This window comes from Astyanax mexicanus, chromosome 23, assembly GCF_023375975.1.
Source record: "Astyanax mexicanus isolate ESR-SI-001 chromosome 23, AstMex3_surface, whole genome shotgun sequence".
NCBI lineage: Eukaryota > Metazoa > Chordata > Actinopteri > Characiformes > Acestrorhamphidae > Astyanax > Astyanax mexicanus.
Genome location: NC_064430.1, coordinates 17,456,644 through 17,471,289, shown reverse-complemented (window position 1 = coordinate 17,471,289; position 14,646 = coordinate 17,456,644). Strand labels below are relative to the sequence as shown.

The following is a 14,646-nucleotide window of genomic DNA, read 5'->3' as shown; positions in this document are numbered from 1 at the left end:
ATTAAAACTAAAAACGTATACTACTAAAAGACACATCAACAGGTTGAATTTAACCCCTTTCTTTTTAATGTCACAGTGAAATATAGTAAAAACGTGCTGTACTCCACCTTTGGGTTAACTAGTTAGCTAGCTAGATACCAAGACAATTTCTGCTCTCTCCTGCTATTTAACTAGCTAGATAGTTAGATAAAGTTAGTTAATTTAGGTAACGTTAACTAACTGTATTAACTGGTTAGCTAGGCTAACTAACCTAGTTAGCTATATACTGCTGACTTGAACTGAACATTTATACTAACGTTACTGAAAGACACAATAACAGGTTGAATTTAACCCCGTTCTTTTCGATTACATTTAACTTAAATTTAAATATCTTATTAGGTTTAATTAGCCAATTACGCTAGCTAGCATTCTAGGTTACCACTCTAGTTAGCTAGCTACATATTGGCATCTGAAAGCCAATATTTATTAACATAGCTAACTCAGCGTTAACAATCCTGTACAAGATTATTATTGAGAGCTGTCTGTATGAATGAATTAACGCTGAGATTACAGCGTTACAGCGCTGGTGGTAAAAACAAATGGAAATGTCAACGACAAAGAGACACTTCATACAGAGGGAGAGCACGGTCCCTGACTCACTCTGATAATAATAATAACAGCACCCGCGTTAGTGAGGGTACTAGCAGCCTGTCTAACGCTGAGAGAGATAAACGACACACGTTAGACAGTCACAGTGTAACAGCTAGTCATCTGTGTGGCAGAAATAAAGACCCGCACTCCATAAATGAGGCCATCTCTGTCTCTGTGTATCAGAAATCAGGAGCTAGTAGCTAACCCCAGCTCTAATTCAGCCTGGCTGTTCCGGCGGTGTGTTGCTGGGCTGCTACAGCGATAACACCAGCTAGCACAGCCGCAGTGGACCGCAGCAGACGGAGCCGCTGCTTTAAACAGTAAAAACGGCGAAAAGATCGAGACTTACCGATTCCTCAGGCTGTTTATCCTATTCCCGTACGACCTTAAAGCCCGCTCTCTCTAAAACCAAGCTCATGCAGGTGCAAATAACCTGTGTGTCTTTGAACAGAGCCAGCCGTGTAACCTGCCTGCCTCTCTCTCCACATTCAACCATCGACACACGCAGGAGGAGTTAGGGAGCGTGTGTAAATTCACCGCACGCAGCAAAAACGAAGATACAAAATCTGGCTATGCTTGAGTAGCTGAATAGTTGAGTTGCCTGAATAGTTAGGTTATTTCTTTTTTATTATTATTAAAGCAAAATAACCTTAAATGTAACTAAATGAGTAGTCTATCTATTACAATGAACATCACATAGTTTCCTTTATTGTTGTTGTTTCGTTGCACATAACAATAATTAAACCTGTTGTCCATTAGAACTGACTATGAACCAGCCAATGAAACAGTAGCTTAGCTCCACCCACTGAACTGGAAAAAAACTCTCAGGCATTAGGGCATGGAAGCACTAGAGCAAGAAAAGCTCATTTTTAGATTCAGAACAAAAAAAATAACCAGTTTAGGGATTTTTTGTGAAATCAAATCTAAAATAAAAATTTTAAACATAGCAATGCAATAGGCATTAAAAAAACAATTAAATATTTTAGTTAATTATATTTTACATAGGTTTTATATTGGACTAGTAGAGTCTTGTTTTGTGTGCATTACTGACAGGAAATAACATTTTTCCAATTTTCCATTACTAGAACGTAAATCAGGTCTAAAATGGTTAATATTTTAGTCTCTTTATATTATAATAAAACAATAATGAAACCAATCTATAGAATAGTGCTTTTCTGCCTTCTTTGTTTTTATTGTTCCTCAATGTTTGTGTTTTTGCTATATTTTGACTTTTTCTCTCCCCCCCCCTTTCTGTTTTCTCCTTTTTTTATGTTTTTTCGTTTTCTAAGGGATTTTTTTCTTTTCACTGTCCCCTCCCTTTTTGCCTGTTATTTTGCTTATATCATTATCTTTTTATTAAATGCACAATGATCACAAAAACAATACCCTGTTTGAACATTAATAAAGCTTAATTAGTCCTATAAAGGGGATGGTTGTGGACAAAAAAAAAAAACAATTAATGAAATAGTGTAAAAGTGCACTCTATGCTACATTGTTAATTTACTGCAACTGTACAATAGATTCTTATTGTTTAAGTTGTCTAATGTTAAATTTCTATTTTTTCTTTTAAATAAATTTAAATAATTGTGAATTGCCTCCGTGTTTGACAGGTGCAATACTAATAAACACAATAAAAGTGGTCCAGACAATCTGCTTTTTAATTTCTTTTCATCTGTAAGCTGGTAACCAATGAATTGTTTGCTAACAATCACCCCCTCTTTTTTAAGCAATATATGGTTTGTTCTGTTTTTACAATACTAAAATTACTTTGTAATGTTTTTTTAGTTCATTGTTTTTCTTATAGGTCCTGAGGTTTACTGCTAAATTTTGTACACCACCATTTTGCACCGTTATTGGCTGAACCTGAAGAGCTCCAATGGTACAAATGAAGGGATAAATTGGGATGTTTTAAAACTTTTTACAGGTAGTGTTTGTAACAAAAAAAAACGCGCATATCTCTGCACGTTTTTCTGGCCACCCCAATAAACCCGATGAGCCCTAAGCCACAATGCCGTGGTTAGAAAGCGAAGAGCTCGTGTTTGTCTCCATCTGCTGCTCGTTAATGAAACTAACATCTCTGTTCTGTGACGGCGTGTTTACCTCTAAACAAAAATGCATGCAAACACCTGCAGTTCTCACACCAAACACCCAGAAGAGCGCGAGACAGCTTGTGTAAATATATACAGCACAACTCAAACAGCCCACTCATTTCAGTCTGTTTGGAAAGAACCTTTTTAGCACACATCACTCTGGATTGTGAGGGTCAGAGTGTAGAAATCTGAGCCTGGAAGTTCTCAAATTACAAGTATGGTCAATATCAGCATAATGTTTGATTTTTTATCCCAAACATAGTTCCTTAAAATTAAATTTTATTTCACTTAAGGGCCATTCCACCGAATAGGTGCCATTTCTGTCCCCAGGAAGTTACATGTATATAGTAAATGTGCACACAAAATAACTTGATTATTAATTATGTCTTGTTCATTTACCTAATTGCAAAAGTAAAATATGTAATTAAAAACATTAATAAAAACTACTTAGAACACTAAAAAAATAGCATTAGTTACCTGTCCCTACTCTCTTACGATAAACTTACCATGATATATAATTATTAAAGTCCTTCAAATATGTAATTTTTTGCATTGTTGTGTGACTCCAAATCCCATTTATCCTTAATTTTCTTTTATAATAAGTCCGTAATATTAAAGTTAAAATACACATTTTAGTTGTGTCCCTGAGTTTTAATCAGTCCTGTTTCCGTAAAAAAACCATTACCCTATCTGAAACATCTGGAACATTTAGGGAAAACCAAACAGGAAGTGATATCAGTTGGTTCTTCTGAAGATCATGGGAAAACCAAAATTAAGTTCCCTCATTTGTTTTTCTGTATATTTGACCTTATTGTAACTATGACTGAGAAGATCAATCTCAACACTCTATCCTGTTACCTAAATAAATTAAATCTTTGATCATATTTGTTCATTTTTAAAACACATATTTTGAGAAAATCCCTAGAATGTGCTTAGTGTCCCCATGCTATTAGCATAGCAGCCATTTAGCTATTTTTTATGTGTTTGCTTATTCTACGCTAAAAACTCATTCCTGTTACTTTCAATCCTGTTATTCAAAACATAAAAAGCAACAGTAATGAGTGTCATTAATTATTTTTTTGTCATAAATATCAATAATTTGAACATGCAGTCAACAATTTCTTTAAAATAAAGAAAATTAGTGAACTTGCTTTTAGACATGCTTTTTAAATGTCACATGAGTTTTGTGACAATCTTTACCTTAGAAACCTTAAAAAAAAAAGTAAATGTCCCTGAGTTTGACCAGTAAATGTTTTATATAGTTAAATATATGTGATATTAGATTCAAAGTTGAAAAAAACACACACAAAAAAAAGTTTAGTTTGGTAGAGTTACAACGAGCGGTGGAATGGACCCATATGTTATTATTATAATACAAATATAGAGGAATGATAATCTTCACACAAGTTAAGACACACATTCTCATTCATTGTTTTTGTAATTTTCCTACATTGTAAATGAACACTAAATGTATCCAGACTATGAAGGAATATGTAAGGAATCATGTAGTAACTTAAAAGGGTTAAACAAACCAAAATACTCTGTGAAGCATTAAGGTGACTCTTATCTGAGGTTCTGTTAACTTGTGGTTTCTGAAGCTGGTAACATTATGCAAAACTGATAAAAGCAGAGTAGTGGTAAAAATGCATTTTTAAAGGTTGATGTTGCCCCTCCACCATGAATAGTTTTTAAAACACTGTGTTGGAGGTCAATCTACAGGTCAACATAATCCTCTATATATCATCACTGTCCCATGACAGTATCTCCATTTTTGTTGATTTTTAGTTTACTACATAATTTGAACAGTCAAACTCTCTCTTACACTGTACCACAATTTCTTGATGAATGGATCAATAGAAATACTTGAATCAATAGAATTACCTGAAACAAACTTCTTTTAAATTGACTTCCATTTTAATATTAGCTGTGTTAAATGTGTGTAATGGACATCCAAATGAAAAATGAATAATTTAAAGAGTATATATTACACATACTATTTCCCAAAAGCTTTGTAAAGCTAAAATCTTTGTTTACTAGTACTTAAGATCAATTGTTAATTAAAGAGTGTTGCCCAAGGTTCGAACCCTCGCTCATGCAGCTTTGCAATCAAGCTGCCGGCACTCAGAGGAAGCAAAATTGGCCCTGCTCCCTCCGGGTGGGTAGATGGCGCTCTCTCCCCACATCAGTAATAAGAGAAAATAGCATTGTACTGAAAATACAGTCTGTGGCTTAAATCGGTATTACAATGATCTTGTACTATTAACAGTATATGCCATTTATGCAATAAAAGTCCTTCTGTTTAAAAAAAAAAAAATAAGAAAAAAATAGAAACAGTGTTGCCCAAGCCTTTACTTTAACTAAAGTACTATGTGAACTCACTTAATTAATGAGTAACCCAACCCAGTCATTATTCTGAAAGTACTTTAAGTGGATTCTGCTTGCAGTTCTTTTTTCATTCCATTTCTCTCCGAATTTACCTATGCTATATTGTTTTTTTTTTGTTGTTTTTCTGTATTTATTTTGCTGCTGGAATACTTAAAAAGTAATTTAGTAATTTTCTTTGAAAAGCAGGAAAAATTATTTTAAGCTATTTAATGTATGTAGTGGTAAAATGAACAAAAACCTGTGAAAACAAACATGTCATGCTTTGGCTGGTCAACTTAATTTCATTTGATAATAAACATCAATTTCTGCATTTCAGGTCTTCCACACTTACTAAAAAGCTGGGATGGGACACATTAAGGTTAATAATGGGATTTAAAGAAATAAAATGATGTAATTGTAGTCATGATTTGATGCAGTACATGACAATGCAGTTCAGATAATTGAAAAGATCTGAAAACTTTCAAGTTTCTACAGGAGAGCTATGGACAGCAGAAACAAAGGTGTGGAAATGGTTCTTTTATGTCATTTTTAGAAAATATAATAAAGGCAGTTATATCTTTTGTAGGGTTTTTAAAATAAGGGTCACAAATAATAACAGTATTTACAACAGTAATAAAAATTAAGGCAGGGGTGGCCAAACTGAAATATATGTGCAGTCACGGACCACAGATTCTGTAATAAAACAAATAATAAAATATACTACTTATGGTAATACATGTTCTTGATTACTACTATTTAAACACCATTTTACTTGAGTTACTATCTTTAATATCTCTTAATATTATACTCCTAATTAGGCAACTGATTCCTGACAAATTAAACATACACACTTCCCTCTGAACCTTTGAAAAAATAGTAATTTTTCCCAACACGCCTGAATTTTTTTGGATTTGCTTTTAAATTTTTATTTCTTTGGAGTTGTTAGACTCTTTGGCCCCTTTTTTAAAGCTACAACTGTGCATTCTCACCGCTTTAAGACTCTTTGGTCCGTTTTCTGCTCCACAACTGCGCATTCTCGCTGCTTTTAGACTCTTTGGTCCGTGTTCTGCTACAACTGCACACTCTCGCCTTTTTCAGACTCTTTGGCCCATTTTCTGCTCCAACACTGCACATTCTCTCCGCTTTTAGACTCTTTGGCCAGTTTTCTGACAACTAGCGCTTAAACTTTGAATCTCACTTTATAAAAAGTGAGATTGTGGGCCAACTTTAATTTTATTTCTAAAATACCTTGCGAGCCATTTCAAAAAAGCAAACGGCCGCAAATGGCCTGTGGACACCCCTGCATTAAGGGGTTAAGCAAGGGCATAGGAGCGGGCTTGATATTGGGGGGGACACATTTGCCGCCCTATAGTTCCTAGAACAACATTTGTGAAAATTACTTTTAATCACAAATAATCTTTTTTTTTTTGTATTTTGTTTATTATTAGTTAACATCCAAGTAAAGGTGATTTTACGACCTAAACATGTTACTACACGTTACAGTTACTGTTAGAAAAAAATATGCATGCAATGTTTGAATTATATACATATGACAAAAATTATCAGTTATCACCTAATATTTAAAATAATATAACAGATTTGGTTATTATTATTATTATTTTTATTATTATTATTAATATTATTAATATGTATTGGCATGTCAATTCTGTTGTATATTTACATTTTCTCCAATCTTTTTTCGTTCATTATAGCCAGTGTTGGGAGTAACGGCGTTAAAACTAACGGCGTTACTAACGCCTTTACTTTTTTTCAGTAACGAGTAATCTAACTAATTACTCTGACTGTAACTATAACGCCGTTACCATTTCCGACACCCCGTTACTGCACGTTACTTTAGCAGCTCTATGAACTTTTTTTTTACTTCGCTTTGCCCTGGTTAACCCCTCCTCTGGCCGCTGTGCCTGTGGTTTGGCGTGATGAAGTGAGGCACAATTGTGACGATTTGCGTGCTCTAATCAATTCAGTGATTGCCGTGGACAACCCAAGTTCCGAATTAAGGACGCTAAGCTCTTTTTAGCTGCTCCGGTTTTTGTGGTGCTGCTGCTTTCTATTTTAGAGCTTAGATTCTCTGCCCGAATCCCACCTGACCTGAGGACCGACCCGAAATCTGGCTCCTATTTTTATTTTATATAAAGCTCTGGTGTGATAATCACAATGTTGCTAAGTAACCAATTATTATTGTTCACTAAAGCGAACGAAATAGCGAAAATTGAAAGTGAAAAACATTTGTGTTAACTGAATCTAATAAAAACGGTAATTAAAAGGAAAAACATAACTATCTCGAACGGTATTTTGTGTTTATAAAACTAACTAAAACGAACTGAAATTACTGATAGAATACCCTCATTTTTGTGTTTAATTTATTTATAAGCGCTGTTGTACAGCGGAGTTGTACAGCGGGAGGTGTTGTGCCGAGCGCGCGGCACTCGTGGTCGGTTAGTTCTTGTGTAAAGCGCTCCGCTAGCAAGCCCACCCTAAAATGAACAGAAAAAATAAAAACAAAATAAAATTAAACTATAATAAAAATGAAAACTGTAATCACGTAGCTCTGGGCGCACGTGAACGCCTCCGCTTTTGACTTGCAGCATTGTGTGTAGCTGTTCTTAAAAATCATTTAAATTAAATAATAGTTCTATGCTTCTATGTTACAGTGTTAATTAACATAATTCTGATTATATTTCGCTCATTCAATCAGCCCGAAAACAGACAGATTATGGGGCGGATCGGGTCGGGCTCATAATGACAGTTTATGGTTCGGGCTTGGGCAGAATGTGCAAGGGCTCCGGCTGGGTCGGATTTTTTGGGCACGATCTAAGCTCTATTCTCTTTTGGTGAAGCTGTTATATTAATACCATTTTAACAGGCATTAAATTGTTGTTTTTGTCCATTATTTTGTTTTATATATACATATTTCTTTTGAGTGTGGCTTGGTTTGTTAAATTTCATCCCCAGACGCGTTTTTCCGCTTTTTTCAGTATTACAAGTTTTAGTAATTTTCTTTGGTTGTGTGGAGAATTTCGTTTTATTTTTTTGAAATTCGTTAGATTATATTTTTGTCAACATTTTGGGTTTATTTTCGTTTGTTATTTTTTGTTATTTTTCTAATAATAATAGTAAATGCATAATTGATTTCCTTTTTTTGACGGGCGAATAATAAAAAGTAACGGGATAGTTACTTTTACTGGTAACTAATTACTTTTATAGTGGAGTAACTCCGTTAGTAACTCAGTTACTTTTTTGGAGAAGTAACGAGTAACTATAACTAATTACTTTTTCAAAGTAACGTGCCCAACACTGATTATAGCTCACAAAAAGTCCTGTAATTTTAAATTAATAAACACAGTTTGAAAATGTAATAGTGATTAGCTGATCAGGTACAGGGTAAGTTGAACATTACATATATAGTTATTTTTTTTTCTTTAACCTTGACTCCCAATCTAACTAATTCCAAAGTTAAGCTAACTCACTAACACAGCTGCAGTTTATTAATCACAGTGGGTTTAAACTGTGTGCTGATTCAGAAAGGTGTATTTTTAACCAGCTATCAGAAACATATCAATACAGTTTACGTGGTTAGCCTACGTAACTTTTCTTTTAGTAAAATCACTGTATATCCAGATCTGTTTTAAGAAATTCTCCAAACTGACCTGAAATAAATACATTTTTTTCATTGAAGGTTAAGAAGGTTTTCTCGCTCTCCTGTAAAGTGGCTGTTTTGGAGATACATGTTTTTTTTGGACAGTGGTGAAATGTTGTATTGACTAGTAATGTCTTAACTAGTGTCAATGAATAATTAATTAAGACACTCTGTTGCAAAGTACTGTTAATTATTGTACCCTTAATGTATGTAAAGTGGTACCGAAACATTTAAGCATTTGAGCTGAAGTTGAACGTAGTCTCCACAAGGGGACAGTGCACGCTAACAGTCCACTGCCGTATCCTGTGTTTTTAAAAGAGTGACGCAGTGTGAATCTCTCCCTCACAACAAAACAAGGAACTTTCTAGAGCTAAAAACAGACGGTCCGTGTCATTTCCCACATTTTCCACATATTTATCGCGCTGGGCGTCAATAGAGTCATTCATGCTTGGTGTGAAGATGTGTAGATATAATTTATAATGACTGTTCCAGCCTTTGGTTCCATTCACTGCCACTAAGACAGTCTGAGTTCGTAATTTGTTTTAAAAATTGCCGTTTCACATTGAACCTCTCTGAATGACTGACTTTTGTTTACCTCTCAGTTAGTGCTGGGCGGTATGACCACAAATGTATATCATACTATTTTTCAAGATTCTGACGGTTCCACAGTATATCACGGTATTTTCATTTTATCTTTCTTATTTATTTATTTATTTTTAATTTATATAGGTTATTTTATATAGCTTTTTACTGTTAGGAGTGCATATAATATCAAACATTAAGGCTTTAAATTAAGGCTTTGATTACCATTGGGTTTACTTTGTCTCACAAAATTACACAATCTATGAAGAAATCAGACTTTAGAATATTTTTCCAGACACAATTAAGTCAGACACACATTTAATATCAATTTATTCTGTTTTCTCTGAAGACATTACAGACATTACAATATTAAAATCAGCCACAGTTTCCTTCTTACTTTCTCCAGGTAATAAATAAATTCAGTTCAGTGTGCATTAATATTATCCTTCAACCTACAGTACTAATATATTTAAAAGGGCTATAGTTATTTCCTCATTTTCAGAGTTTTAGTGAGTTTTATTTCTTGTGCTTAATGAATGGTCATTCATTTAGCACAAGAAATAAAACTCCCTAAAAAGTTTCTGGGTTTGTCTGGGGCACTAAAGGAACATTCAAGTCTATTCTACCGTTAAATCCCGTGTGTTAGCTTGTTATGCTAACTGGCTATCGTTATCTGGCGAGCTGTGTGTCTTTTTTGGTGGTGCTGATCTACACTGTGTGCTTCTTCATGGCTGCTAGCGGTATTGGGGAAAATCCATACCGGCTCAAAAGTCTCCACAGGTATACCGTATGAACCGGTATACCTACTAGCACTGATCTCGATCACCGAATTATACAGAAAAGTTGGCGGATTTGCTCTTTAATTTTCCTCTTTAAAATTTCCTGAAGAGCATGTTAGATAAGCTGGTTAACTTGGTGGATAGTACATGCACTTTAGTACATGTCTGCCCAAAAGGCTCCCAAAAAGCTTAAGTGGAGTTATGTATCATAACTAAGTTTTGGGAGTGATCCACGCCCTCACTCCTCCCACTTCCTTCCCTATTTAAACCGTCACTTCCTCTCTACCTGCTCAATGAACAAACCTCGCGCCCACCTCCTCCCCATCTTCCTCCTTCTGTAATTTTATTCTCTTCTCATGTTTCTCTTCGTGAGAGGGGGGGCTTCGGCTTCACGCTTTACAGCGAAGCTGCCCCGAACTCCATCCCAAATACTCTGAGTTCGCTCCCCCTCTTTTCCTCTTCTCTGCCCAGTCAAGGGCGTGGGTCAATACTAGCAAAAATGCTAGTGATAGGGGCATAGAGGAAAGCGCAGCAACTCGGTTCCTATACATCAGCTCACAAATGCCCTGTGCTGCGGACATCACTGCCATCTACCCACCCAGAGAGAGCAAGGCCAATTGTGCTCTCTCAGGGCTCCTGTAGCCGATGGCAAGCCACATGAACAGGATTCGAACCGGTGATTTCCTGACCATAGTGGCTCGCTCAACCATTTAGAGACCGGGGCAGCACCATCTTGAAATTAAATCATGATGAAGCCCAATTTATACATTTGCGCCAAACTTATGGCGTAGCCTATGCATCACCGCATACCCTATGCCGTAGTCTGCACTGTAGCTCATCACGGAGAGCTGTGATTGGTTCCCTGTCATAATTTTGCTAACCATGCTAACCAGGGGCAGTGCTAACAATGCTACCCTGGCAGAATGCTACAATGATTACCAATAGGACATAAAAAGTAGGACATGTTTGATTAAATTCGCCTTATAATATTTGTCGCACAGAACACTAAATGAGACCTGTTGTATATCAGAATAGATCATAAACCAGCCACTTAACAGTAGCTTAGCCCCGCCCACTGCACTGGAAAAAAAATCAGGAACTCAGACATTAGGGTATGTCTGCACTACAAAACAAATAAGACAAAGTAATACAAGCTCTATTTAACTAGTTATTTGTGATTTAGAACACTTTTTTAAACATATTTAGGATTTTAAAAAATATGTTTGCATTACAGACAGAAAACTCTTCCATCACTGGAACATAATTCAGATCTGAAAGGGTTAAAATAGTCTAAAATTACTGGAATGTTTACCTAGAAAGCCATAATCTCTGCTGTGACACTACTCCCCAACATCCAACTTCCAAGATAAAAAATGTTACAGAAACAGCTGTTTCTGAGGGATAGCAGCCTAATATGAGTGTAAATGAGTGTAATAATTAGATCATTAAGTGTAATATCAGCAGTCAGTGGTGGTTCTATCTTAGTCTTTTGTAAAATTGCAGCTTAGTGAGGAAAAGGGGTGGACATCATAGCACATGCATCATTTTAAAAAGCCCCTGAGCTTTAAAAATCAACATTTAAAAAGTAGACACCCGGCTGTGCATCCTGAGATTGAGTGCTAATTTGCAGTACCTGCCAGCTGAAAAAATGACTTAATTTGTCAAATGGGAAATCATAAAAAAGTTGCTTAACACAATGTATCACTTACCCTAGATGTAATCGATCAGCCTGGAGCTTTGCTTCCTCTCTAGGCGTCCAACATTAATATTATACTACTCGTCTAAAGTAGAATAAGTCTGAAAAGCTTGTCTTTATGCAGATGAAAATTTAGCGCGAATTTTAGCTCATTCATGCTTTTTTATTGAACCATACCCTCTTGAGACCTTACGTCTCATATTCTGGCATTACATTTCTGCTTCTCTGCACCATGATTTTACAATTTTTTGTAAATGTTGACTCTTTAAAACACAGTGGATCAACACCAGCAGATGACATGACTCTCCAAACCATCACTGATCATCAGTAAAATTTTATATTTCATTTGTAAATAAAGAGATCAGAGTCTGGAGGAAGAGTGGAGAGACATACAATCAGTGATGGTTTGGAGAGACATGTCATCTGCTGGTGTCGATCCACTGTGTTTTATTATCAAGTCTAAAGTCAGTGCAGTTTTGTTTTCCCACAAAATCTTACAGCACTTCATGCTTCCCTCTGCAGACAACTTTTATGAAGATGTGGATTTCATTTTCCAGCAGGACTTGGCACACTGCCCACACTGCCAAAAGTACCAACTGGTTTTATAAAATATTCAAATTTTCGGAGACACTGATTTTTCATTTTTTTACAGGATGTAAGCCATAATCATTAACATTAAAACATATAAACGCTTAAAATAGATCACTCTGTGTGTAAAACATCTATATAATAGATGAGTTTCACATTTCGAACTGAACTACTGAAATGAAGTAACTTTTCAATGATGTTCTAATTTTTAAAACAGATGCACCTGTATAGGGCCCTATTTTAGTGATCTATAGGTGAGCCTTCAACCAGCTGTCAGTGTGTCTTTGCTATCGTAACCTCAGGAAAAGTATGCCTTTGTGTGTAAAAGGCATGTACTAATTCTCTTAATTAAGGGTGCTGTGAAGGTGAATTTATGGGAACAGCAATGTTATTTTGTTTAGTATTCTGTTGATCAATGATGTAATAGTTGAGTTTGTGCACTGCTTGTTTGTGTGCTTTGGATGATTGTCCTGCTGCAGAACCCAAGTTCACCTGAGCTTGAGGTCATGAACAGATGGGCAGATATTCTCCTTCAGGATTGTCTGGTAAACAGCAGAATTCTTGATTCCATCTATTATAGCAAGTTGTTCAGACCCTGAAGCAGCAAAGCAGCTTAAAGCAGACCATTACACTACCACCACCTTGTTTTACGTTCAGTATGATGCTCTTTTTCTGGAATTATGTGTCAGAACAGCATAGTTTTGCGTAAAAAGTATCCAGGTACTGAACTGAGAGTTTAGAATTTAATAAATAGAAAAAATATTTTGATTCATCATGAAACAAAACATCTGGTGAAGAAAAGCAAGGAGTGTTAAGGAGGGAATGGGAGGTCATTAATGTCCCAAAAACATCAGCAACTGCTTTCTAGACATTTACAGACTGTTGTTAAAAGATAAGGGGATGCTACTAAGGCTACAGAGTGCTAGATATGGCCCTTTCCCGACATGATGTTGTTGCATCAAGTTCTAAATAAGTGTTTAGTAACAGTATACTATTGCTGCAACTATTAAAAAAAATTCTCACTGTCTGAGCCTTTAGAATTTGTCCTCTTACACAGAGCTGCTACAGAGAAGTACCTAAATATCACGTAAAGCTCAGTAACGGTTCACTGCTGCTTTAATGCTTTTAAGCTTACTGACCCTTACAATGACTCTTCCTAATGGGTTGGGAATGTCTACTGACATCTTACACACACACACACACATACTGTTTCTCATATTCTTTCTTTTTTCCCTTACTCAGAGTCATCTAAAAAAATAGAATTGCCTTTACAAAGTCAGGGCTACACACACACACACACTCACAGAGAGTGTGCTCATCTGCCCAGATGGCCTTCTCCAGGCACCTCTCAACAGGAAGACGTCTTAACTACTGGTGCAGGTACATAATTATACACTTTCTGAAGAAATCAAGCCTTGTCTTCTCCTCTCATTATACTATATTATCCTTATATAAGCAAACTATTTGCCAAAGATGGCAATTAAACACATCAGAACAGTTATGCAAAGCTTTATATTGAATTACAGCACAGCACAGTCCATATACAGTTGCAAGAAAAAGTATGTGAACCCTTTGGGAGAACTTGGATTTCAGGATAAATTGGTCACAGTCTGCTTAAACTAATAGCACACAAAAATTATATGTTTGCATGTTTTTATTGAACACAACATTCACAGTGAGGGGGGGGGGGGGTGGAGGATGTAAAACTTTTGTATTTAATAACTGGTTGATCCTCCTTTAGCAGCAATACCTCAACCAGACATTTCCTGTAGTTGAAGATTAGTCCTGCACAACAGTCAGGAGGAATTTTGGATCATTCCTCTTCACTAAACTCTTTCAGTTCAGCTATAATATTCTTGGGGTATCTGGTGTGAATCGCCCTCTTGAGGTCATGATGCCACAGCATCAAAATTGAGTTGAGATCAGGACTCTCCAGAAGGCGTATTTTCTTCTGGTGAAGCCGTTCAATTGTTGATTTACTTCTATGTTTTGGGTCGTTGTCTTGTTGCATCATTCATCCTTTGTTGCGCTTCAGTTGGCGGATAGATGGTCTTAAGTTTTCCTGCAAAACGTCTTGGTTAACTTGGGAATTCATTTTTCTGTTGATGACCTCCTAACCTCTAACCTGCTTTTTCATTTCTTCACAAAGAGAATTTCTAAATAACAAAAAATAAGTAAAACGGCCAAAGACGAGGCTCCAAGACTGTTTTCCTTTAAAATAATTGTTTTCCAAAATCTTTCATTACCTTTTTGGTTGGC

The 14,646-nt window shown here is 35.8% G+C and overlaps 1 protein-coding gene across 1 annotated transcript in view; it reads right to left on the bottom strand.

Moving 5' to 3' along the window:
• mgat5 (alpha-1,6-mannosylglycoprotein 6-beta-N-acetylglucosaminyltransferase) overlaps positions 1-1,133 on the bottom strand; it is a 168,579-nt gene extending 167,446 nt beyond the window's left edge. The window contains exon 1 of the mRNA XM_022668210.2: positions 980-1,133. The gene's annotated coding sequence lies outside the window, so the exon portion shown is untranslated. The remainder of the gene's footprint in view (positions 1-979) is intronic.
• Positions 1,134-14,646: the final 13,513 nt, after the last annotated feature.